The following is a 23,428-nucleotide window of genomic DNA, read 5'->3' as shown; positions in this document are numbered from 1 at the left end:
GGCTGCCTCCTACATAGACTGGGCTTCCTTCTCATCTCTCACCCCACCAACATTCTGCTGATGTAAGCAAGTGGGATATGGTACTAAGATTTGTTCTAGTTCAAATTATGAACGTCTGCAATTTTTCATGAGTTTTAGGGTATCTAGGCAGAAGCTCAGAGAAATGAATGTCACCAAGAGTAAGACAGCCACTCAGTGAACACGCTAGAGGATATTGGTCAAGTGTGAGAGAAACAGGGCTCACGTACTAGCCAAGGGATCTCAGGCAAATCATACATCCTTTCCAAGCCTCATTTTCTTAATCTGTAAAATGGCAATATCTCTTACCTCTCTATTTAACAAGTTACTTTTAAGGAGTCAAAGAGGTAATTCATATCAAAGTGCTTTATAAATGAAAAAAAAAAAAGAGTGTTTAACCCAAATTTTGAAATAAATCACTGGAAGAAGTGTGCAGTGTCCCTAAAAGGAATCATACCTATCTTTTTCTTTTTAAAATTAGTAAGTCAGCTGTTATTTAATTTTGTTTGCTTGAGTTCTACTCTCCATTCCCTTTGCTCCATCCTGAATGACAGCATTCTAAAAATGCCTCTAAGCCACTCACAAACACTAATTAAGCAGGCCATGACTGCATCTGGGCCCTGGGAGATTCTTTGGAATAATATGGTAGTTCTGAAAACATTAACCCCTTGGCTTTGGGTACTGCTTTACTGTTAATGTTTGACATGAGTAATTACTTTGATCCTACTAAAAACTTCTTGGTTAGATTGAGCAAATGAGAAAAATATACTTAATAGCATTTTTTGTTTTTGCTTGTTTATATTTTTTATTGTAAAAATTTTCAAATACAAAGCAAAGTAACTGAACATTTTAAAGTAAATTGTAAATATCATAATAACTTTACCACTAAAAACTTAAGATGCATGTTCTAAAAATAAAGATAGCCTTTTATATAACTACATTATTTGTGTCATTCTAAGAAAAGTATCAGTGATTTCCCAATGTTGTCTAGTTGTCTAGTGTACATATTCAAATTTTGGGGGGAGTTAAAATGTCTTTTAGGTTTTTTTTTTTTTTTTGCAGCTGAGGAGGAGGATCCAAAGTTCACATATTATATTTGATTATTACATTTCTTTGTCTTCCTTTAGGGATGTTCATCCCCCTTCTTATTTTCCATGACAGTGATGTTTGGAAAATATCAGATGTCTTGTGTTCTAGTACATTGCCATGTCTTTGCTTGTTTCTGTAGGGAGTTAACTTCTCTCTCTAGCCCCTGCATTCTGGAAACTCAAATTAGGTCTAAGGCTTGCTTAGATTCAGATTAAACTGATTTCTTTGCCAAGAATACTACATGGGGCTGGTGATGTAGCTGAGTGGAAGAAAGCTTGCCTAGTATGCACAAGGCCCTGGGTTCCATCCTTGATATCACCCCCCCCGCCCCCCCCCCAAAAAAAAATAAAGGCAGCTCCAGAGAGGTGATGGGGCATCATGATAGGAAGGCTATAAAAGCTAGGAAGTCAGGTTGTGTCCCCAATGCCATCTCAGGAGCTGCTGAGCTTGCCCAGGCTGACAGAGCCTGCAGGATATTTCACTGGATCCCAGCCACTCCGGGCATTGGAGCCCCAGGGAACAAGCCAGAGGTGTGTGAGGAAGTGAAGTTGTACAAGAATGCCTGGGAGAGGGAGAAGTATGACAGCATGACAGAGCTGAATGTAGTAGAGAAGACAGTGCAAGCACTGGAGTAAGCATTTATCAAGAACTGCGTCACTGCCAACGAGTACACTGCAGCCTTCTCTCAGCGCTTGGTCCAGTACAGAGCTGCCTTCTGGCAGGTTCAAGGCTCAGAAACCAGCTTCATTGTGAATTCTGCCACAAGTTCTGCCTGGGCTGCCCACTAGCCATGGAGAGGGTCAAGGACGACATGGGCAATCTCAATCACTGCATTGCCAATGTTGCCTCACTTGTCATCATAGTCATGGACAAACTGCACCTGGAGATCCAACATGGACAAGATCCAGCCGACCTGTGGGAGGTGATGGAGACCGTGTACCATATGAGCCACCTACCCCCAGACTTTGAGGGCCACCAAACAGTCAGCCAATGGCTACTAATTGGCATCTGATGAGCTGGATCACTCCCAGATATGCCAGATGCTCTTTGATCTGGAGTCTGCCTCCAGCACCTTTAACTGCTTCCTGCACACCTGAGTCTCATCATGACCCGTGGGGGATGTGGGCTGGCTACCTAGGGGATAATTCCTCACTCTTGGCCACACCCATCCTGGACATCTTCATGAGACTTGATATCTAGAGGAGTTGTCTGTGTTTGTATTGTGAGGACTCACCCCCAATAAAAATGCTGTCCTTCTGCCAAAACAAATAAACAAAAAGCCAGGTTGTTCCTCTATTAGAAATTATAAGTTTAATCACTTAAGGTAATCAAGATTAAAGGGACAAAGACTTGTGTTAGCAAGCAGTCTATGTGGGTGATACATGGACATCATTAGGTAGGTTCCCCATAACTTTAACCTTTTGGTTTTAGTGTATATATCAGTGATGGTTCTTGTCTGAAAATTGGTTATTTCAAGGAGACTTGTGAAGAATGACTTTCTGATTCTATTATTCTTTCTATGTGTCAGTTCCCCACCCCCTCTCTTTTTTTGGTCTAGGGATTGAACCCAGGGCCTTGTGCATGTGAGGCAAGCACTCTACCAACTGAGCTATCCCCAGCCCCAGTTTTCTCATCTTTTAAGTGATAGAAATAATTATTCCTCCTTTACAAAGTTGTTGTAGTCATGATGTGACATAATGTATTAAAGAACGTACAATGTTTCTTGACATGTAGAATTTCCAATACATGAGAATTATTTTCGTTGTGACCCATAAACTGGCAGCTGGGCCTTTGGAAACTTTCTTCGGTTCCTTCTCTATGTGGCTAAATTAACTAGACCCTTGCTACTAATATCTCAGATCTTTGCACTATTTCTTGAAATCGATAAATAGGACTTTTAAATTTCTTACTATAGTTATTCAAATTTCAGCTAGTGTTTAAGTATTTAAGGGAGAACCAAGTATATAAGCTTCAGCAGTCAGGTCTTCCAACTCAACTCTAAACCAGTGGTTCCTTAACTTTTGGGTCATAAGACCAATTTAAGTCTTAAAAATTTTTGAGAATACCAAAGAATTTTTGTCTGTAGGGATTATGCCTATAAATATTTACTCTATCTAAGATTAAAACAGGATTTTAAAGAACTTAATATTTAGCAAATTAACTTAAATTCATAACATCATTTATTCAAATTCATTTAAAATAACAGTAATAAGTTCAGTATGGGTTGACATAAGCAAAAGTGACAAAAATAAAGTGCCTTTGACAAAGTTTAACTTTGTCAAAAAGGAAAAGTTTATAAAACGTGAACTTTTTTCTTACAATTAAACACTGTAAGAGACTAACAATAATTAATAGTAAAACAAAGTGCCAGTGAGGTCTGTCACCAGGCAGGGACACAGTGCAGGCCCCCAGGGTGCCTGCTTGGACCCCAGAAGGAATGTGAGAGCAGCCCAGGCTGCAGTCTCCCGCTGTGGAGCTGGTCAACATCACCACATGCCATACCCAGAGCCCAAGTCTTGGCATCCCCCGCACCCTCTCTCACATACTGGGTGACTTGCCAGTATAACAGTATATTATACTAAAAGTTATATGAATGTGGTTCTCCTCCCTCTTTCGTATCCATCTCTCTCCCCTCCTGTTTCTCAGTCTCCGAGTGCCTTAGAAGCCAATTTGGCAGATTTTTGCAGAGTTGCAGTGCTTATAATCAGGTCAAAGCACAGGAGTAGTAATGCTAGCCATGGTGATAGTTCTTGACTTAATAAAACTTTGTATATTGACACTGCTAAGATGTATGGTAAGAATGAATCTTCTATCCATGAAATTTTGAAAGAAAAAAAAAAAACAACTTCTGATAGTTTTGTTATGTGATTGACCATAGATAACCACAGGAAGTAGAGCTATAGCTAAAGGGAAAGGGAGGCTACTATAGATTCCAAATCATAAGTAAATAAATGGCAGGAAAATTTTGTGAAACTTTTAAATATGTTGCTTAAGTAATAAAAATAACAGCTGATTCCTATATTTTCCAAGGAATATGATTTAATCTGTGGAGAAATACATTGATTGAAACATTTGGTTGAAAAACAATTTGTCTTTACATAGGAATGTATTTGGAAAGGGTAGGAGGGAATGCTTTAATGGCATTCTCAGATAATTGTGGATGTTATTCGTTGTACTAAACTCTAACTTGGCAATTGTTAGTTTCTTGAAGATTAATTCTGTTGTCGAATCTGAAACTGTATCAGTGAATCATTCCATATTCTGAAATCTTGAAATCCATTGGTTTGTCTTGAACTTGGAAAGGATCTTTCTCCTGTGTGTGATGGTTCTGATATTTTTCTTTGGTAGTTTGCTGATAGATAGACTTTGTAAATTTTATAATATCAAAATATCACATTTGTTAAAACCACTACTGATCCCATCAGAAAAGTCTTAAGAACTTGAAAACTGTCCAAGTTCACAGTGGTTGAAGTTTTCCAAAATTCTGATCTCCACTTAAAAGCTCAAATTTTATCATTGGCAATAAATGATGTCAGCAGTTTGCCTTGAAGGCTCATTTGGTTCATTTTTGAGAAAATGTGTACCATTTTACATTTATTTAGATGGAGTTCATCATTTTTTCTTTCAAGTAAATGTGGTAAGGAGATAGTCCATGAAAAGAACAGCTAGCTTATCTTGCAGCTGAACAACCACACACATACATTTCATGGGCACTGCATCTTCCTTTGCTATTTAGCTGCAATGTTTCATGAATATTTCTCATTTTATTACGTAACAAATTAAACAGATGGGTGGTAATATTGGTGCTTAATAAAATGAAAGAATTTTACCTCTTTACCAAGTGCATTCTTAAATAAAGCTTGCATTACAAAAAAAAAAAAAAAAAAAGCATATCTGAAGAATGCAGTGATGCCTACATCCTGGGAACAAATTTTTACTCCTCACACTTCAGATAGAGCTCTAATATCAAGAGTATACAAAGAACTCAGAAAATTAAACAATAAGGAAACAAATAACCCAATCAACAAATGGGCCAAGGACCTGAACAGACACTTTTCAGAGGAGGACATACAATCAATCAACAAGTACACGAAAAAATGCTCACCATCTCTAGCAGTCAGAGAAATGCAAATTAAAACAACCCTAAGATACCATTTCACTCCAGTAAGAATGGCAGCCATTCTGAAGTCAAACAACAACAAGTGCTGGCGAGGAGGTGGGGAAAAGGGTACACTTGTACATTGCTGGTGGGAATGCAAATTGGTGCGGCCAATTTGGAAAGCAGTATGGAGATTCCTTGGAAAGCTGGGAATGGAACCACCATTTGACCCAGCTAGTCCCCTTCTCAGACTATTCCCCAAAGACCTTAAAAGAGCGTACTATAGGGATACAGCTACATCGATGTTCATAGCAGCACAATTCACAATAGCTAGACTGTGGAACCAACCTAGATGCCCTTCAATAGATGAATGGATAAAAATAAATGTGGCATTTATACACAATGGAGTATTACTCAGCACTAAAAAATGACAAAATCATGGCATTTGCAGGGAAATGGATGGCATTAGAGCAGATTATGCTAAGTGAAGCTAGCCAATCCCTAAAAAACAAATGCCAAATGTCTTCTTTGATATAATGAGAGCAACTAAGAACAGAGCAGGGAGGAAGAGCACGAGAAGAAGATTACCATTAAACAGGGACGAGAGGTGGGAGGGAAAGGGAGAGAGAAGGGAAATTGCATGGAAATGGAAGGAGACCCTCATTGTTATACAAAATTACATATGAGAGGAAGTGAGGGGAAAGGGAAAATAAAAACAAGAGAGAGAAATGAATTACAGTAGACGGGGTAGAGAGAAAAGATGGGAGGGGAGGGGGGATAGTAGAGGATAGGAAGGGCAGCAGAATACAACAGACACTAGTATGGCAGTATGTAAAAACGTGTAGATGTGTAACCGATGTGATTCTGCAATCTGTATACGGGATACAAATGGGAGTTCATAATCCATTTGAATCAAATGTATGAAATATGATATGTCAAGAGCTTTGTAATGTTTTGAACAACTAATAATAATAAAAAAATAAACATTAAGGGTTTTTAAAAAAAAGAATGCAGTGACTCTTGGTACTCTCTGGGAGCACTGCTTTGCTTCATTCACTCATGCTAAGACATCAGCAGTTGTATACATCATTGCTTTGTGCCATGAGTGCAAATGTGAACACAGTGAAAAAGGAAGATAATTATTAATACTGTTATAAAAATGATGTTGACTTCATGAATCTCTGGAAGAGTCTTGGGGATATCAGTGGTCCACGTAGCAGTTTGAAAATTACTTCTGTGAACTCTTGAAGTTGCCTTTCTAGTCACCAGAAGGCTTCTTAACTTATATGAAAAGAAAAAATGGTGATGTTGGATCTGAATAGTAGAGCCTTTTCCAAGGGAGCGAATGTTGTCAGGGATGGGAGGGAGAGGGAAGCAGGGGAATATTTAAAATTATATATAGTTACTGAAATTGCTACTTAACTGTCAACAGAAACTGTTGACTCTATACATGAGGAAAGGCTGTTTGTCCCTCTTTTTTCTGATATTGACTATGAAATATGTCTGTCCCATATGGGACAGAATTCCTTAGACTATATGAAGCTGCCATGCTACTTTGAGTTCTCTCCTTGCATCTGCTTACATTTTATGATGAAGTGCTTCTGGCATATTTGCCTATAATACAACATAAAGTTCTTTCTTCTCCAATGGTACTGAGGTAGTATAAGAGGAGGTTGAGTTAAGTTTGGATTCATTTTGTTTGAAGTGCCAGTTGATAAACATATGGATCTAGCTACATAGAAGACTGTTGGATCTTTACCTCTGGAATTGGTGAATTTGTGGAATAACAGTTTAGAAAATGACTGTAACAACTCACCTGTCCCACATGTTCCTTTGGAACTTTGCCACTCTGCCACCAAGAGGTGGAGTTCATTTTACTTGCCCTTAAATCAAGTACATTTATGACTCACTGTAACCAATAGAATCCAAATAGGTATCACATTACTACTAAGTCAGGAAATGTTTTACCTTGTAAGCTGAAATACTTGTGCCTGGAGCCCACATGAGGAGTGCATCTTACCTGGCTCTGCCTTCCGTCTGTGAGTTGGTGGTGTCACTGCCAGGAATGTGAGTGTATGTGAGTCACTCCAGCCTTGGGTTTTCACTTGAGGCTAAACAGGATGGAATAGAGGCTGGACACCCCTTGGTGCTCTTTATCAATTCCTGATGCATAGAATTTGAGTCCAAGAAAATGGTTTTTGTTTTATATATAAGCCACTTCATTTGGGGGAGATTTGTTTTGCAGAAGTAGTGATGGCAGCAATGAGTTAAATGAAAAGAATGCAAAGGCAGTGTTTAGGGAGTTAGTGAGGACAGGAGAGTGAAGGGAAGAGAACAAAAGAGAAGACTTTTCCTGAGCTACTGTCAAACAGTAAGTTGCCAACAGCATCACCTGCCAATGTAGGGCTTTAAAGCAGTGGCTTCCACCTCTGGTTTCTCATGCTTTAAGGAGCAATGAATTGAATTGAGTGGGTCACAACTGGCATCCCAAAAAAATGGAAAAAGAAAAGGAAAAAAGACATAGAAATATTAGTGTTGCATGTAGAAAGTATAATTTCAACGAATTTGCCTTCAGCTCGAGATCCATGTGTGCTAGGTCAAGTCTCAAATGAATTTTTATGTAGAACACAATACAGGAAAAATATGAGAACAGTTTTAAAGCAGTTATTAATTGCTTAAACTAAATTTAAATATATGTATAAGATCAGCATCATTTATTGTGTTTAGCAGAAAAGAGAATTTGATTGTCAGGACTTTGGTGATAATGAGAATAATAGGCTGCACTCACAGATTTCTACTCATCTATTAACCTTTGTTACCACAAGCACTGTTTGTTCCTAAGCCTACTCATGACTGTGCTCTCAAGATAGCTCTCTGTATATGGAAGTAACTACTGGTAGATTTATACTTCACCTAAGCCAGAAATGCTAATAATAGGTTTTAAATTATAAAGAAAGTTATTAATAAAGCCTTCTGAAAAATGGAAGACGAGTTATCTACAACAAAGGAGGAAATGAGATATAAAAGTTAACACATTTTCCCAAATGCAAGCCTAACATATCATCATAAACTTTTTGAAATGTCAAAGTATTTCTAGCTGCTTAGTAGAAAATAAAACAAAAACCAGTGGATATTGGGTCAAAATATACATCAGGAGTTTGTGTAAACAAGCAAATAACAAATATGTAAATCTAGTGATATTTGGATTAATTATGCTTGGGAGAGAAAACCTCTTTTACAGAAAGACTTATTTTACAGAAATGATTGAGAACTCAAGAAGGAAATTTGCTGATCTCAGGGTTTGGTCAGTATATGTGGCAGTTCACTGAGAGGTGGAAAGGGCTGCTGTTTGGAATTCAGATTATGCAAAGATAAGCTGAAGTTGTTTTTCAAGAAGTTATGCCAGTTTATTGGATTATTTTTGACTGTTTAGCACAAAGTGGTCTGTGTGTATATGTACACGTGTTCATTGTCCAGGATGAGAGTTTCCTGAAAAATAATTTTTCTGTTTCTATGGTAGCTGGCATCACATAATTTATCTGTGTGTCTATTGGGACTATCACATTTTTCTCATAATCTTGGATGACAAATTTACATAGAATGATACTCGTCCTTTGTTTTATTTCATGGAAACATTCTTCTGCATTCCTTGCGTGTTCATTTGTATATTTCCTCCCTTTCTTCTGTATAGGCTCCCATAATGGAAAGTTACTTGAGTCCTTTGTAAGAGTTAATTTGTCCTGCTTCTCAGGAGGGCATGCAGTGAATAGAACTCAAGGTGCAAGCAATACTTAACTCCAAAAAATGATTCCCTAGAATTAGATTTTATAAGATGAGAATGAGAAATTTCCAAGCAAAAAACTTTTCCTCCCCCTATAGTTGGAACTCATTGAGGGAAAGGGGGAATATAAATTATCTCCCTGGCTTTGGAGGCCAAGCCTGTAGAAAGAGAGAAGGCCCAGCTTCTGTCCTATATAGCTGGACTGAGTAGATTTACCCATTCCCTGACCACTGTGGGAAGAATTTAGAACTTAATGGGAATTGCACGAAGAGCAGAAAAGACTATTTTATCTGACTGCTGGTGCATTTTCTTTAGTTACTCTTTTCTAAGAGATTTAATGTATCAATTTTTTTTTGGGGGGGGAGTGGTTTGGGGGAACCAGGGATTGAACTCAGGGGTACTGTACCGCTGAACCACATCCCGAGCCCTATTTTGTATTTTATTTAGAGGCAGGGTCTCACTGAGTTGCTTAGCACCTTGCTTTTGCTGAGGCTGCCTTTGAACTCGCAATCCTCCTGCCCCAGCCTCATAAGCAACTGGGATAACAGGCATGGGCCACTGTGCCCAGCTTAGTATATCGATTTTTTAAAAAAAAATTGCTAAAAATTTAATAAACTAAAAAGGAAGCAATAGTTAAATGAAGAGGTAATCTTATTTCCCAGCTTTTAATTGAAAGAGAAACATATTACTGTAAAAAAGTCAAAAATATATAAATGTATGATGAAGAAAACAAACTGCCCACAATCTAAACCAGAGAAAATTACTATTAGCCTTAGGCTGTCACTTACCTCTATCCTTGTACACAATTATATTTTTTACTTTTTCATTTAATATCCTATAAACAGATCTCTAAAAGCCTTAGTTTTAATGGCTGTATAGTGATTCCTTAATTTATTTTTCATTCACTAGTTTTACATACTAATGTTATTACTATTCATTCAAATTACAAATGAAGATATTTTCAGAGAATTACTTACAAGTTCTTGAAGTCCTTCCTAGAAGAAAGTTAAGGGTTTGGACTATTTTCATGACTCTTGGTACATACTATCACTTTACTTTCTGTTTGTTCCAGTTTATAGCTGACCAGCCGCATCTGAAAGTGCTCGCTTCCTTACTTCCTCAGCTCCTTCTGATCTAAATATTCTCTTAAAGCTCTTGGAAATTTTGATACATAATAAAAATTATTCTGTTTTTTTACAGTTCTTTTGCTTATTAAGTGAGATATTTTCTTTTCCTTTTTAGTCAGTTGTAGTTCCTTGTCTGTGTTTATGCCCTCTAAATATTTTTAAGAATCTGTAATTGTTCAATATTAATGGCTGATGATAATGAATACCAGGTGGTTCTTTTTATCAGATTATGTGTACAAAAGACCTTAGCTATACAGTACAATTTTAGTTTCACTAAGTAATGACTTATAGAGAATTTCTTTTCTGCTAACACTAATGGATAAAGATATATTCTAGACCATAGCTGAGAACAAGAAAGCCATTTGTATGGAGAATAAAGAAATGATAATTTTTTAGGGGGAGATTAAAGACAGACATTAGGTGTCTTAAATAAATTTCTTTTTTTGTAGTATGGTTTTAGATTAACAGAAGAAAAATTACAAAATGTATAGAAAGCTCCATGTACACCACACTCAGTTTCACCTATTAAAATCCTAATATTAGTGTGGTACATTTGTTACAATTAATGAACCAATATTGACACATTATTATTAATGAAAGCCCATACTTTATTCAGATTTTCCAAGTTTTTAATTGATATCCTTTTTTTTGTTCCAGGTCCTCATGTCTTCTTAGGCTGCTGTCTTAATTAGCACAGGATGGCATAACAAATAACATGGACTGTGTGGCTTAAACAACAGAATTTATTTCTCACAGTTCTGGAGCTAGACGTCTAAGATCAAATTGGCAGCATGATCATTTCTTAGTGAAGCCACTTTTCCTGTGTCCTCATTTAGCAAGGTGAGAAAGAAAGAGGCACAGATAGATGGATGGACAAAGGACACATGGGCACAAATATGTAAATTCTATTTTCACTTTTTACAAGGGTGCTAATCCTGTTGCAAAGGCCCCACCCTCTTGACCCCATGGAACCTAATTATTTTGAAAAGGCCTCATCTCCAAGTACCTTTACATTGGGTGTTAAGGTTTCAGCATGTTAATTTGAGAAGGGCATAATTTAGTCCATAGCAGCACCTCTGGACTATGACCATTGGTTTTACTTATTTTTTGATGAAATTATGAAATATCATTTCAGAGTATCTGTGTGTAAACATCAGCTTTCATTTGCTTTTATGAAATTCAGAAGTAATGTCCAATTAGCCCATGGTTTGTAAGCAAATTTTAATTTAAGTGCATGAATAAATATTGTCTTCTGCAATTGGTTCCATAAACACATGGGGCTGGGACTGTAGCTCAGTGGTAGAGTGCTTGCCTAGCATGCATGAGGCACTGAGTTCGATCCTCTGCACCACATAAATATAAACAAATAAAATAAAGGTATATAAAAAAATAAGCACATGGTATACAGGGATGCAAATATATATGAGAAATTTCCATACCAACTTGACTACACAAGCTGCAAATTAGACCCTATTTAGGGCCTGTTCTATGCAGTTAGCCAGCTCAGAATGCTGGTTGTAGAGCAGTAGGTAGAATCCAGGAAGAAGCTGCTTTTCTAGTTGAACAGAATTGTCTGGATTAAGGTTCACTACAGGGCTGGACCTAATTGGCCAACATGCTGTGATATAATTGTGGGTGTGTAGATGCAGATGCAACACTAACTTAAGTTGTATTTAACTAACTAGACTTGTTAATGATCAATTCTGGTGACTTAGTGACAGGTACAAGACTTAAGTGCACTGTGTTGAATGTCTCAGATAATGATGACTGAAGGTTATTTTAAAAAGGAATTTTTCAAAATTCAAGAAAAGTCATGTTCAAGGTTAGTAGGTGATATGAATAAATATATCTATTAAATTGAAGAGGACTGTATAATGTGTTTTACAGAAAAATAATGTTTTTTAATCTGAAAAGTTAATTATAAATTTACCAATAATTTTGACTTGGATTTTTTAGTATTATATTTTTTTCATTAAAAAAATAATGAAGCCTGTGAAGCCCATTTATTTCCTTGAGAGTATTTAGAATATATACTTCGGCCTATTTGGAAATTTTTTTCCAGGTGACACTATTGGAGATAAATGTTATACAATTAAATATTCATTCTCAACTAATAAGATGATAAATCACATCTCTAGAGATTTCTGATGTATTTACTTAATTCTTCCCATTTCAGTGTGAGGAATGTTTTAAAATAGTGAGTTCTTTATATTTGTTAATTTCCCCTTCTTCTGCTGCAGTATTAAGTGATTTTTAGTTAAAAGTCATGGGAGTTAAATAGGCAAGAGGACTATTTTCCATTTACATTCAGGTTTGGTTCAAATTATGCAAAATGAAGACAGTCAGTGCTATGAATTGAAATCATTAGTACATCAATTATTCTGTGATAACCAGCTGAGAACAGGCTGCAGAGTGCATAAACCTTCCTTCCATTTAAAGTTGGATTCTCATTAGCTTATATGAGAGATAAAATAATTTGGTTCTAATTTATCTCTCTTTAAATGGACATTGTTCCCTTCTGAATTCAAGAGGAAAGCATTTTAATTTTATAGTCATTCATAACACACAGGTCAAATAAATAACAAGTTTTATATCTAACAATATATGTCATTTCCATAATTTATATTGCTATGGTGGCTTCTTAGACATATCTTTTTAGGACATAATATGCCACAGACATGATAAAAGTAACATCAAAAGTCAGTAGGGAAATTGAGGCTTATTTAATCAATGGAACTTGAAGAATTTTTTTTAACCATTTGAAAAAAACAATTTAAGAGCTTTATTTCACAGATTTCTGATGTTTAGAAAATAAGATGTACAAAATGTCTAAGAATATGTGAAGGAAATTTAAATTTCTATTTTGTTTTCTTGAGATAGGGTCTTGCTATGTTGCTCAGGCTGGCCTCCAGTTCATCATGTCAAGCTTCCCAAGTAGCTGATTTTATTGGTGCCTGGCTGGAAATTTAAATTTCTAAGAACAAAAACAAAACAACAACAACAAAAAACATTAAACATAACCTCAAATGAAGACAAAAGAAACAGATATTTTATTTCAGGTCAAAGTACTTTATAAATTAATAAGGGGCCAAAATAAATAAAATAATAAAGGGCCAAAAATATTAGAAATAAATTAGAAACAAAAAATTGCATCTTTAGGATGTATAGTATTAGCTGCAAGGAAAATACCAGTAGGCAAATTGACAAAAGCCATCAGAAATACATCAATCAGTGCTTAATACATATATAATACAAAATTCACAAGTAAAGGAAAATTAAAATAAGCTATTTTGCCTATTAAATTAACTAGTTAAAAATTATCTACTTGCTATTATTGAGGGTTTGGTGAAATGGGAGTTTATGTAAACCTCTAATGGGATTGACTATATGTTAGGACAAACATTCTGCAAAGTTATTTAATAAGCATTAAGAACTATAAAAAGATTTATACCTTTTTATTCAATTATCCTTTGATTCAATAATTACTTTTCTAAGAATAAACAAATTACAAATAAACAAACTAAAAAAAAAGGTTATTATCAGTCTACTTATTGTCATGAAGAACTAGAAAATGAATAACCACTTACACATCCAATAGTAGGTAAATGATTCAAGAGATAATGATGTGATGGGGTATTATAAAACCATTAAGATGGTGTTGTCAGAGAATATGTTAATGGAATTGTAAAATGCTCATGATAAAGATAGAAGATGAATAAGGTGTGTTGGTACATACCTGTATTCCCAGCAACATGGGAGGACTGAAAATTTGGAGCCAGCCTCAGCAATTTAGCAAGACCTTCAGCAACGTAGCAAGACTCTGTCTCAAAATAAAAATATAAAGGTCTGGGGATGTAACTCACTGCAAAAATGCCCCTGGGGGTTCAGTCTCAAGTACCAAAAAAATGTAATAATAATATATTAAATATTACATATAATGTAGTTTTCATTTTTTTCAAAGTAAAATAGTTATTCCAAAGAGCTTGAGAGAAATATAACAAAATATTTAGTGGTTAACTCAAGATGATGGGTTCATTGATATTATTTTTTCTTTAAAATTTCAGTTCCCCATATTATTTTGTGAGAATGTTATTTGTAGTAGAAAATTCAAGTTATTCAAATTAACTGTATAGTAGCATAGTTTTCACAAATCTTATTTTTTATCTATGTATTATGGTTTGAATCTTTAATGTCCCCCACCAAAGCTCATGTATTAAGCAATGAAGGAATGTTCAGAGGTGAAATGACTAGATTATAAGCTATAACCTTATCAGTGGATTAAGCTATTCAGTGGATTTGAATGGACTACTGGGTGGTAAATATAGGCAGGAGGGGTGTGGCTTGGGAAAGTAGGTCTCTGGGGTTGTGCCCTTGGGGATTATGTGGCTCCTTGCACTGTCTCTCTGCTTCATGGCCACTGTGGAGATGACAGCTTTCCTCTGCCACATCCTCATGCCTTAATCTTCTTCACTTCAGGCTCAGAGCTGTGGAGTTGGCCAACTATGGGTTGAGCCTCTGAAAAAGGAGCCCCAAATTAAGTAGTGTTTCTTGGATAGTTTGCTCACAGTTACACAAAACTAACACACCATTATGTCTTATGCTCTCCTTATACCCACTTTCTAAAACGGTGGTTGACACATATCAGTGCATGTTGGCTAAATAAAGCCAGAGATTGGGGTGGCTGGTCCAGTCAAAGATAAAAGACTGAGTACAAATAGGTGAGTCAGGAATCCAATACCAGAAGTCTAGAGTAGGTAATAAGGAAAGACCGTCTTATGTAAAATCAGTCTACAGCTGTAGGCAAAGTCTGAGATTCAAATGAGAGATGGGAAAACTGAGCATTTAGAAGCCTTGAAAATGCATCCCAGCAACTGGCGGACAGTGAAAGTGCCACCAGTGCTAGGAGTACCTGGCCCCAGGGGCTCTGCCTTACCTCACAGGGAGAATCTTAAGATGAGGCTTCAGAGGCAGCCTCAGTCATCTCTAAGAATATAAGAAATCTTATAGAGTATTTTCCCAGCTCACAAGATGATGATAATGACTTAAAAAACTAATCAAGTAGGCAAGCCTGTAGTGAGTTTAATTTTAAAAATAAGGAAGAAAACTCAAAGCAGTAGATTTGAAAATGCTAGATATAGCTACAAATATAGAGGAAACAGTAAATTTCAAGAAAGATGTATTTTGAGGGGAATAACTATGTTAAGACTACTTATAGAAGAGTCTCCGTTATTGTTTTTTTAAGTTTTAAACTAATATTATTAAAACCTAATTAAATTTTCTTTTTAAAAGAAAACCTCACTGAGATTTCATGATTCAAGCAGTATTTAATAAATAATCTTTAAGAAGTCTTTTGAGTTTCTCTGATATTCTCTAACTGCTGTATCCGTTAGAACTTCAGTTTTGTCCCAAGTTGTGTTTTTTCCCCCCCAAGTTGTGGTTTTATTCAATGAATTCTTACCCAGAAAACCCTCAATTATAATGTTAGTTTGTTGAGAATTCATAATCCTATAACATTTGAGGGAGGATTACTCAGTGTAACCAACATACAGATTTTGAGGGTGGAATAAATTCTCTGTGTAAGAGATACTAAGTAATTTGGAATTCTAAACACAGAGTCACATTTCCTCTTATTTCTGTTAAACAGTTTTGTGAAGTGTGATGCACCAGTTGGTAAAAATACCTTAGGACTTGCTAATGAAAGATAGTGTGTACAGAATCTGCTTTTCTAGCACATATTTTTATAGATGTTGAAAAGGCTGTTGTCAAACAGTATTTTAAAAACTGTCAGAGGTGTATGTGTATTTTTCAAATGAGTTTTAAATAATTTAGTACTATACAGGCAGCAGAAAAATGACTTTATAAACTCGTAGTGCTCTTTTGTATGGAATATACAAAGAGTGGCTCTGAATTAAAAATTAACACTCTGATCCATCTTTTTACTAATAACCAGTGTAGTGCTAATGGAACTCTGCCGTTACCATTGTTGTTTTGGCCATTTTCCCATTAAAGAATGCCTTAAAGTCTTCTCAACAGATACTACAGAAGTACTAATGGTGAAATAGGCTTGTAACAGCAGCCTTTGCCTGGTTTAGCTAACTTGATAGCCAGTCCTGCGGCACCCTTCCCTTTTCTTGCCTCTTAGTACTATCTGACAGAGCAAATACAAAAGATGGTTCCCTTTGAGTAAGTGAAAGTTTACTCTGTGCTTACCTATCAAGCCACTTAGTGGGTGAGCGGCATTGGAAGAATATTAAAAGTCCTCTCTTTAATTCAGGAGCCTGAGAGTGAAAAAGTAAGGATTACAGATTGTTATGAGTCTTAGCCACCACATTTCTCACTGATTCATTATTCATGCTTCTCATCTTTATCCTGCTCTTCCTGTCCCCAGATTTCTTTTTCAAGGTGTGACAAAGGAAAACTTATTTTTGTGGAAAGGCTAATGGATGCATAATAATGTGTACATTTCTTCCTCCTGCCAAAGGGCAGTAAAGAACTGTGATTTTCCTTAAGACAGTATTATTATTATTATTATTATTATTATTATTATTATTATTACATTTTAGTAATTTTCCTCAATGAGATATTTTACATAATTGATAATGGTATTACTTATGTTCAGGTGTTAACAAATCTTTAATCTGAGGATCTCTATGAGTTTGGATTAAATTGTTTTCATGACAGAAAATTTAAAGTGTGTTTGGGAAATAACTGAAATCTTAGTTACAAAGGGGATTGTGGTAAGACACAAAAAGGTTGGAAACACCTGTTTTGAAACATTAAGTTTAAATTTTTTTGCATTGCAGCAGTAATTTTAAAAGATTTTCCCTAAGAAACTGTAAAAGTTTATTTAAAATTCATAAATTCCACTCCAGTGTCTCTGAGTACCCTGCATATGATTGCTATCAAATGTCTTGAACAGGCTAATTATGCACCGTTTAACACACTTGTGTGTAATGGTATTCTGTATGCTGCAGAACCAATTTATCCTGTTTATTTGGTCTGAAAAGGACTCATCAGAACTGTTGTCACTCATCTGGGTAGAGATGGACTGCCCAGTTATTTATGTGCTTCACATTATTGTAAGATTCTTCTCAGAGAACCTTAGAAGTTTTTAATGATAGTTTGAGGTCCCTTTTGATCTGGATTTCATAGATTTTTTTGCACATTAATTTCAGTTGACCTTTCTTAAGGGTCAGCTAAGAATCAATAGTAATACAAGGATTAGATGTGGAAGGGGCCACAAAAGTTCTCAGTAGTAAAGGAGATTAAAACCACCTGATGAAACAAATCTTTCAGTGAGTTGAAGAAGACATATATATATATTTTTTTTTTGATAAAATTTTGTTGAGGAGTGCAAATTAGAAATGGTAGATTATTTTTTGGAAGTGCTTTGTGAGTCAAAACATGATAATTATATTGTTAGGCTTGTGTTACATGAACAGTTACATGGCTTCTAGTCATACTTTTGTTTGTTTTTATGTTCCTTATTGCAGATTAGAAACCCTAATTATACTTTCCCAGGCACACAGAAACCGAGTCAAGAGTAGCAGAAGGCCTGTCCATCAGGGAGGGAGCACTGAGGATGGATTTACTACTGAATTTTTTTCTTTCAATATACTTTTTTGAGTGCCACTTTAACTTTTAGCTCCCCATTTCATAGCTCTAGACCCTTGGCTTGATTACTTCTAAGTCTGAGTTCCACATCTGTAAAGTAAGACCAATAATAGTTCCCATCTCATGGACTTGTCATGGGAGTTAAAAAGGTAATAAGGCCAGGCATGGTGGTGCACACTCGTAATTCCAGCTGCTCAGGAGGCTAAGGCAGGAGGATTTTGAGTTCAAAGCCAGCCTCAGTAACTGAGACCCTGTCTCTAAATAAAATGTAAAAAAGGACTGGGGATGTGGCTCAGTGGTAAAGTGCCTCTGGGTTCAATCTATGGTATCCCCAAAATAGCAACTAATAAATAAATAGATAGATAAATAAGTAATGAGGAAAGTGCCAAAATTGGTGTTTGGCTGATAGGAAGACTGCTGTCACTTCAGTGTCCCTGAGTTGTCACCTGTGGGTACATGTGGAGAGGCTGATAAAGCTGAAGCCAGTGAGAGTACATCAAAGTCTTCTGGGACTATGCAAAACATGTAATCCCCTTGGAAGCATCTGCTAACACATACTGAATAAAATAGCCATGGATTTTCAAAGTATTCTTTAATAGAAATAATAAACATGTATTTTTATGTATCTGTTTTATATTTTAAAAAGAACTTATTTGAATTTTGGCTCACATTTTGTTTAATGTCTATAATGTGTCAGACCTTATATAAGATACTGTTATATGTGTTTTCTCTCTTAATTCTTGAAATGTTGTTATCTCCTACATGTGAAGAATGGAGCTGCATCTAATAAAAGTGGGTAGGTTCTGGGAATTAATGTAGCAACTAGAACATCTAGGCTGATGTTTCTTCAGTGTGGTAACATTCTTATTGACTCATTGGAATCAAGTCTTTCTGTCCTCCTGTAGTCCTGGCCTACTCTGGAATACCTAACAGAATTCTCTCTGAGAATTTGAGTTTTTCTGATTCTATAATTCTTCTGTCATCTTTTGTCACTTTAGCCAGGATTCTTTTGGTTACAATTTAAAGAAACTCTGCAAAGTTTATTAAAGAAAAGAATCTTCATTGACTTGCATAGTTAAAATTTCTGGGGATGACTATTAGCGATTTAGGAATTTCAGATATGAAAAGATTCAGGGACTCAAAGTCATCATGATTCTATTTTTATCTCCTGGCCCTAGCTCCCATCCCCACCACTTTATTTTGACCTCTGTTTTAGTTAACTATTCCTATGAAGGATGTTTGCTCAACCTAGTGGCTTGGAGCTACGCACATTTCTTACCTCAGCTTTTGTAGTCAATCAGGAGTATGGGCATGGTTTTTCTGGGTTATTGGCCTCAGGCTCTCACAAGGCTGCAACAAACATGTCAGTCAGCACTGAGTTCTCATCTGAAGGTGTGACTGAGGAAAGATCCACTTTTTCTGTTGGAAAAGTTTAGTTCCTTATGGGTTGTTGAACAAAGAGCCTCATGGTCAGTTGTCAGCTAGAGGCTGCCCACAGTTTTTTGCCCCTTGACTATCTCCCTAGAATGGCTCACAATATGGCAGCTTCCTTTAAAGAAAAATCTGCTGGTGGGGCAGAAATTAAAGTCTGATATTACATTCATGGAAGTGACATTCTATATTCTGTTGGTTAGAAACAAGTCATAGGTTGTACCCATGCTCAGAGGGAGGGAATTATCAAGGGCATGAGTACCATTAGGGATCACCTGTGATCATGTTAAAGTCTGTCTACCACAGCTTCATTCTCAGAAGAACTCTCTCTACATGGCGACAGCTGACTGCCACCAACTCCTGTCTTAACATCATCTTGTGGGTATCAATCCTAGGAAAATAGAGCCACTATCTCCTTGGCATTTACTCTGGCAGACATAACTAATAGAAGAACCTATTGGAAGGATATCTGGTCACTTCTAAGAGAGTGCTGAAGGACCAAACTGGAAAAACTTAGAGAACTGGCTATTCACTTGTTGTCATTGACCATTGCTTTATTGGACTCTCATCACTAGATTCTCAGCTTTAGGTTCAAGATGTAGCTATCCCCCCATTAGATGATTGAGGTTACATGCCTGTGGTGAGCTGCCAAGAAGGGAGATGAGGAACTATCTGTCCCTTATGGGACTCCATTGGAGGTGAGAGAATGTTTCTTTGATTGTATGCTATTGCAAGATGGGCCCATTTGAGTCTGTGTCTTCACTAGCATCACTTTTGTCCCAATGTTTAGCCTAACAGGTTGTATTGTATGCACAGATTCACGTCTAATAGTCACTATTCAGAGCTTTGTAGCTGATGTTTCTGTGCTCTTGTTTAACCTTAACTGTGCCTTATAGATGTCCCAAATAAAGATGCTATAGAAGCAGAATGTGGTATTGATGGCATGTTCAGGTCTTTGAGTCATGTAGTAGATGAGACATTTCTGTTTCTCATAGTCAGAATTTTGATTCGTATCAGATTTAACTAAAACAGACCTTGCCTTTTCTGAAATTATATTCTAACTTAATTTTTTTAACTTTTTAAAACTTTGTTCTTTTTAGATATACATGACAGTAAAATGTATTTTGACATATTATACATAAATGGAATATAACATCCCAATCTTGTGGTTGTACATGATGTGGAGTTACACTGATTATATATTCATATAGGAATATAGGAAAGTTAGTTCTTATTCATTCTACTGTCTTTCCTATTCCTATTGCCCCTCCCTTACTTTCATTCTTCTTTGTCTAATCCAATGATCTGCCCCCCCCCCCCCCCCGCCACATTGTGCATTAGTATCCGCATATCAGAGAGAATATTCAGTCTTTGGTTTTGGAGGATTGGCTTATTTCACTTAGCATGATAGTCTCCAGTTCCATCCATTTACCTGCAAATGCCATAATTTCATTCTTCTTTATGGCTGAGTAATAATATTCCATTGTGTATATACACCACATTTTCTTTATCCATTCATCTGTTGAAGGGCATCTAGGTTGGTTCCATAGTTTAGTTATTATGAATTGAGCTTCTATAAACATTGATATGGCTGCATTACTGTAGTATGCTGATTTTAAGTCCTTTGGATATAAACTGAGGAGTGGGATAACTGGGTCAAATGGAGGTTCCATTCCAAGTTTTCTGAGGAATCTCCTTACTGCTTTCCAGAGTGGTTGCACCAATCTGCAGTCCTGCCAGCAATGTATGAATGAACCTTTTTCCCCATATCCTTGCCAACATTTGTTGTTACTTGTTGATAATTGCCATTCTGTCTGGAGTGAGATGGAATCTCAGTGTAGTTTTAATTTTCATTTCTGTAATTGCTAGTGATGTTGAACATTTTTTCATATTTTTGTTGACCGAATATATTAGTTCTTCTGTGAAATATCTATTGAGTTCCTTAGCCCATTTATTGATAGGGTTATATGTTTTTCTGGTGTTAATTTTTTAAATTTCTTCATATATCCTGGAGATTAATGCTTTACCTAAGGTACAAGTGGTAAAGGTTTTCTCCCATTCCATAGGCTCTTCCTTCACATTCTGGATTGTTTCCTTTGCTGTGAAGAGGTTTTTTAGTTTGATACCATCCCATTTATTGATTCTTGATTTTACTTCATGCGCTTTAGGAGTCTTGTTGAGGACTTCAGTTCCTAGGTTAACATGGTGAAGATTTGGGCTTACTTTTTCTTCTATTAGGCACAGGATCTGTGTTCTAGTCCCTAAATCTATGATCCACTTTGAGTTGAGTTTTGTGCAGGGTGAGAGATAGGGGTCTAATTTCACTTCACTGCATATGGATTTCTAATTTTCCCAGCACCATTTAGTGAAGACCTGCCTTTTCTCCAATGTATGTTTATGGCACTTTTGTCTAATATGAGATTAACATGTGGATTTGTCTCTGTATCTTGTATTCTTTACCATTAGTCTTCACGTCTGTTTTGGTGCCAATACCATGCTGTTTTTGTTACTGTAACTCTGTTGTATGATTTAAACTCTGGTATTGTGATGCCTCCTGTGAGAAAAGTGAAGCAGGAGGCATCATAATAACAGACTTTAAACTTTATGATCCAGTTTTTCTCTCAGTCTTTGTGTTGAATCTAGGGATTCAAGGATTACCTCAACTCTGCACTATTGTCATCTTTGGCCATATGACTTTTTAAAATAAGTCAAAATAACTTGTAAATCTTTTAAAATAAGCTCATATGTTTATTTACATGCATTTGCCAAGCTGTACTTACTCATTTAGCATTAGAATATGTTAAGATCACTTCCAAGAAGGGAAACAGATGTTACTTCTGTGGGATAAATTGTGAAGTTCAGAGTCTTGCCTACTCCCCAAATGTTTTTGTTTTTGTTTTGAGTATACCACAGATTGAACTCAGGAACACTCAACCACTGAGCCACATCCCCAGCCCTGTTTTGTATTTTATTAGAGACAGGGTCTCACTGAGTTGCTTAGTGCCTCACTTTGGCTGAGACTGGCTTTGAACATGTGATCCTCCTGCCTCAGCCTCCAGAGTCACTGGGATTACAGTTGTGTATCACCACAACCGGCCCAAATGTTTTTCTTATTGGCCTGATATGGCAGCTGATATCTCGCTATTGGAATTAGAATTGGGGGTTAAGATCAATAATCCTCAGCACTTCAGATTCACCTACAGAGTAAAAACACTACTGCCAAAAAAGAGTAAACAAAACAATCACAGGGTCCTACCCTATGGCAATTTTGCATAATTTCTAGGAGTTGGGCCCAAGGAACTTTTAGAATGTTTTAAAGGATTTGGATGTACAGCTAGGGTTGAGAACTGGCAGGCTAAGTCTTAGACCTAGGAAGAACAGCCCCGCTCATTCATGTTAGTTATGGTGTGTGTAAGGAATATGTAGATATAGTTCCATAGTTGAGACTCTTTCTTACCATCCTTTGAGGAGGTCAACCAAGTCAGTCTCTATTCGTATTGTTAAAAAGCCTGACTATCTTAGAGCCATGGAATTTCTACCTATGGCACTGCTTCTGAAAATTCTTCCAAAAAGCTACGCTCACAAGAATATCCTCTATTTGCTTCATAACAGTAGCACATGTTAAAATCAGACTATAAACAATCTACCCTCTCTTTCATTTTATATTTACTTTCTGGAGGTGATGTACAAATAATCATTCATGTGGTATCCAGAAATATTTTTGTCTGTACCAATAGCAGATGGCAGAGTGCTTTTCACATGCCAGGTTGCATTTATTCCACCACAGTGCAATATGGAAGTGATCATGACCTCTTTCAAATAGCCTAACTCCCCATGTGCATTTCAGTTGTGCTGGGAAATTTTCTTGTATATCACTTCAATATGTTGTAGATTTACTTGGAATCCTTGGAATTTGTGTATAGTGTAGTCACACAAGAAGTGCTTTGTAAAGAAATGTTTTGGGGCCTCATGATTAAAGGTCATCAATTCAGCAAACATTTAATAAGCATATTCTGTAAGCCAGTGGTTTTCCACTGGAATGGGTGGCTTGGTCCCTAGGGGGAATTTTGGAAATTTACTGAGTTGTTTTTAGTTATCATGATTAGTAGGGGAGCTACTGGCATTGGTGTTCAGGCGCCAAAGGTATATGCTGTCTTGCAGCTTGTAGGACAGTCCCCTGCACCAAGACTGGTTTTCATGTGTACATGCATGTGCATGCACATGCCTGGTCTGTTGAAAGAACATTCATGTAGGTGAAAAACCTGTTTA

The 23,428-nt window shown here is 36.4% G+C and overlaps 1 protein-coding gene and 1 pseudogene across 9 annotated transcripts in view; both read left to right on the top strand.

The window, feature by feature from the left end:
- Rhbdd1 (rhomboid domain containing 1) overlaps positions 1–23,428 on the top strand; it is a 135,016-nt gene that overhangs the window by 30,276 nt on the left and 81,312 nt on the right. The window lies entirely within an intron of this gene.
- Positions 1,587–2,204, top strand: LOC143407495 (vacuolar protein sorting-associated protein 28 homolog pseudogene; annotated as a pseudogene).

This window comes from Callospermophilus lateralis, chromosome 9 (genome assembly GCF_048772815.1).
Source record: "Callospermophilus lateralis isolate mCalLat2 chromosome 9, mCalLat2.hap1, whole genome shotgun sequence".
NCBI lineage: Eukaryota > Metazoa > Chordata > Mammalia > Rodentia > Sciuridae > Callospermophilus > Callospermophilus lateralis.
Note: the sequence above shows the minus strand (reverse complement) of the source record. Positions and strands in the feature narration are given on the sequence as shown.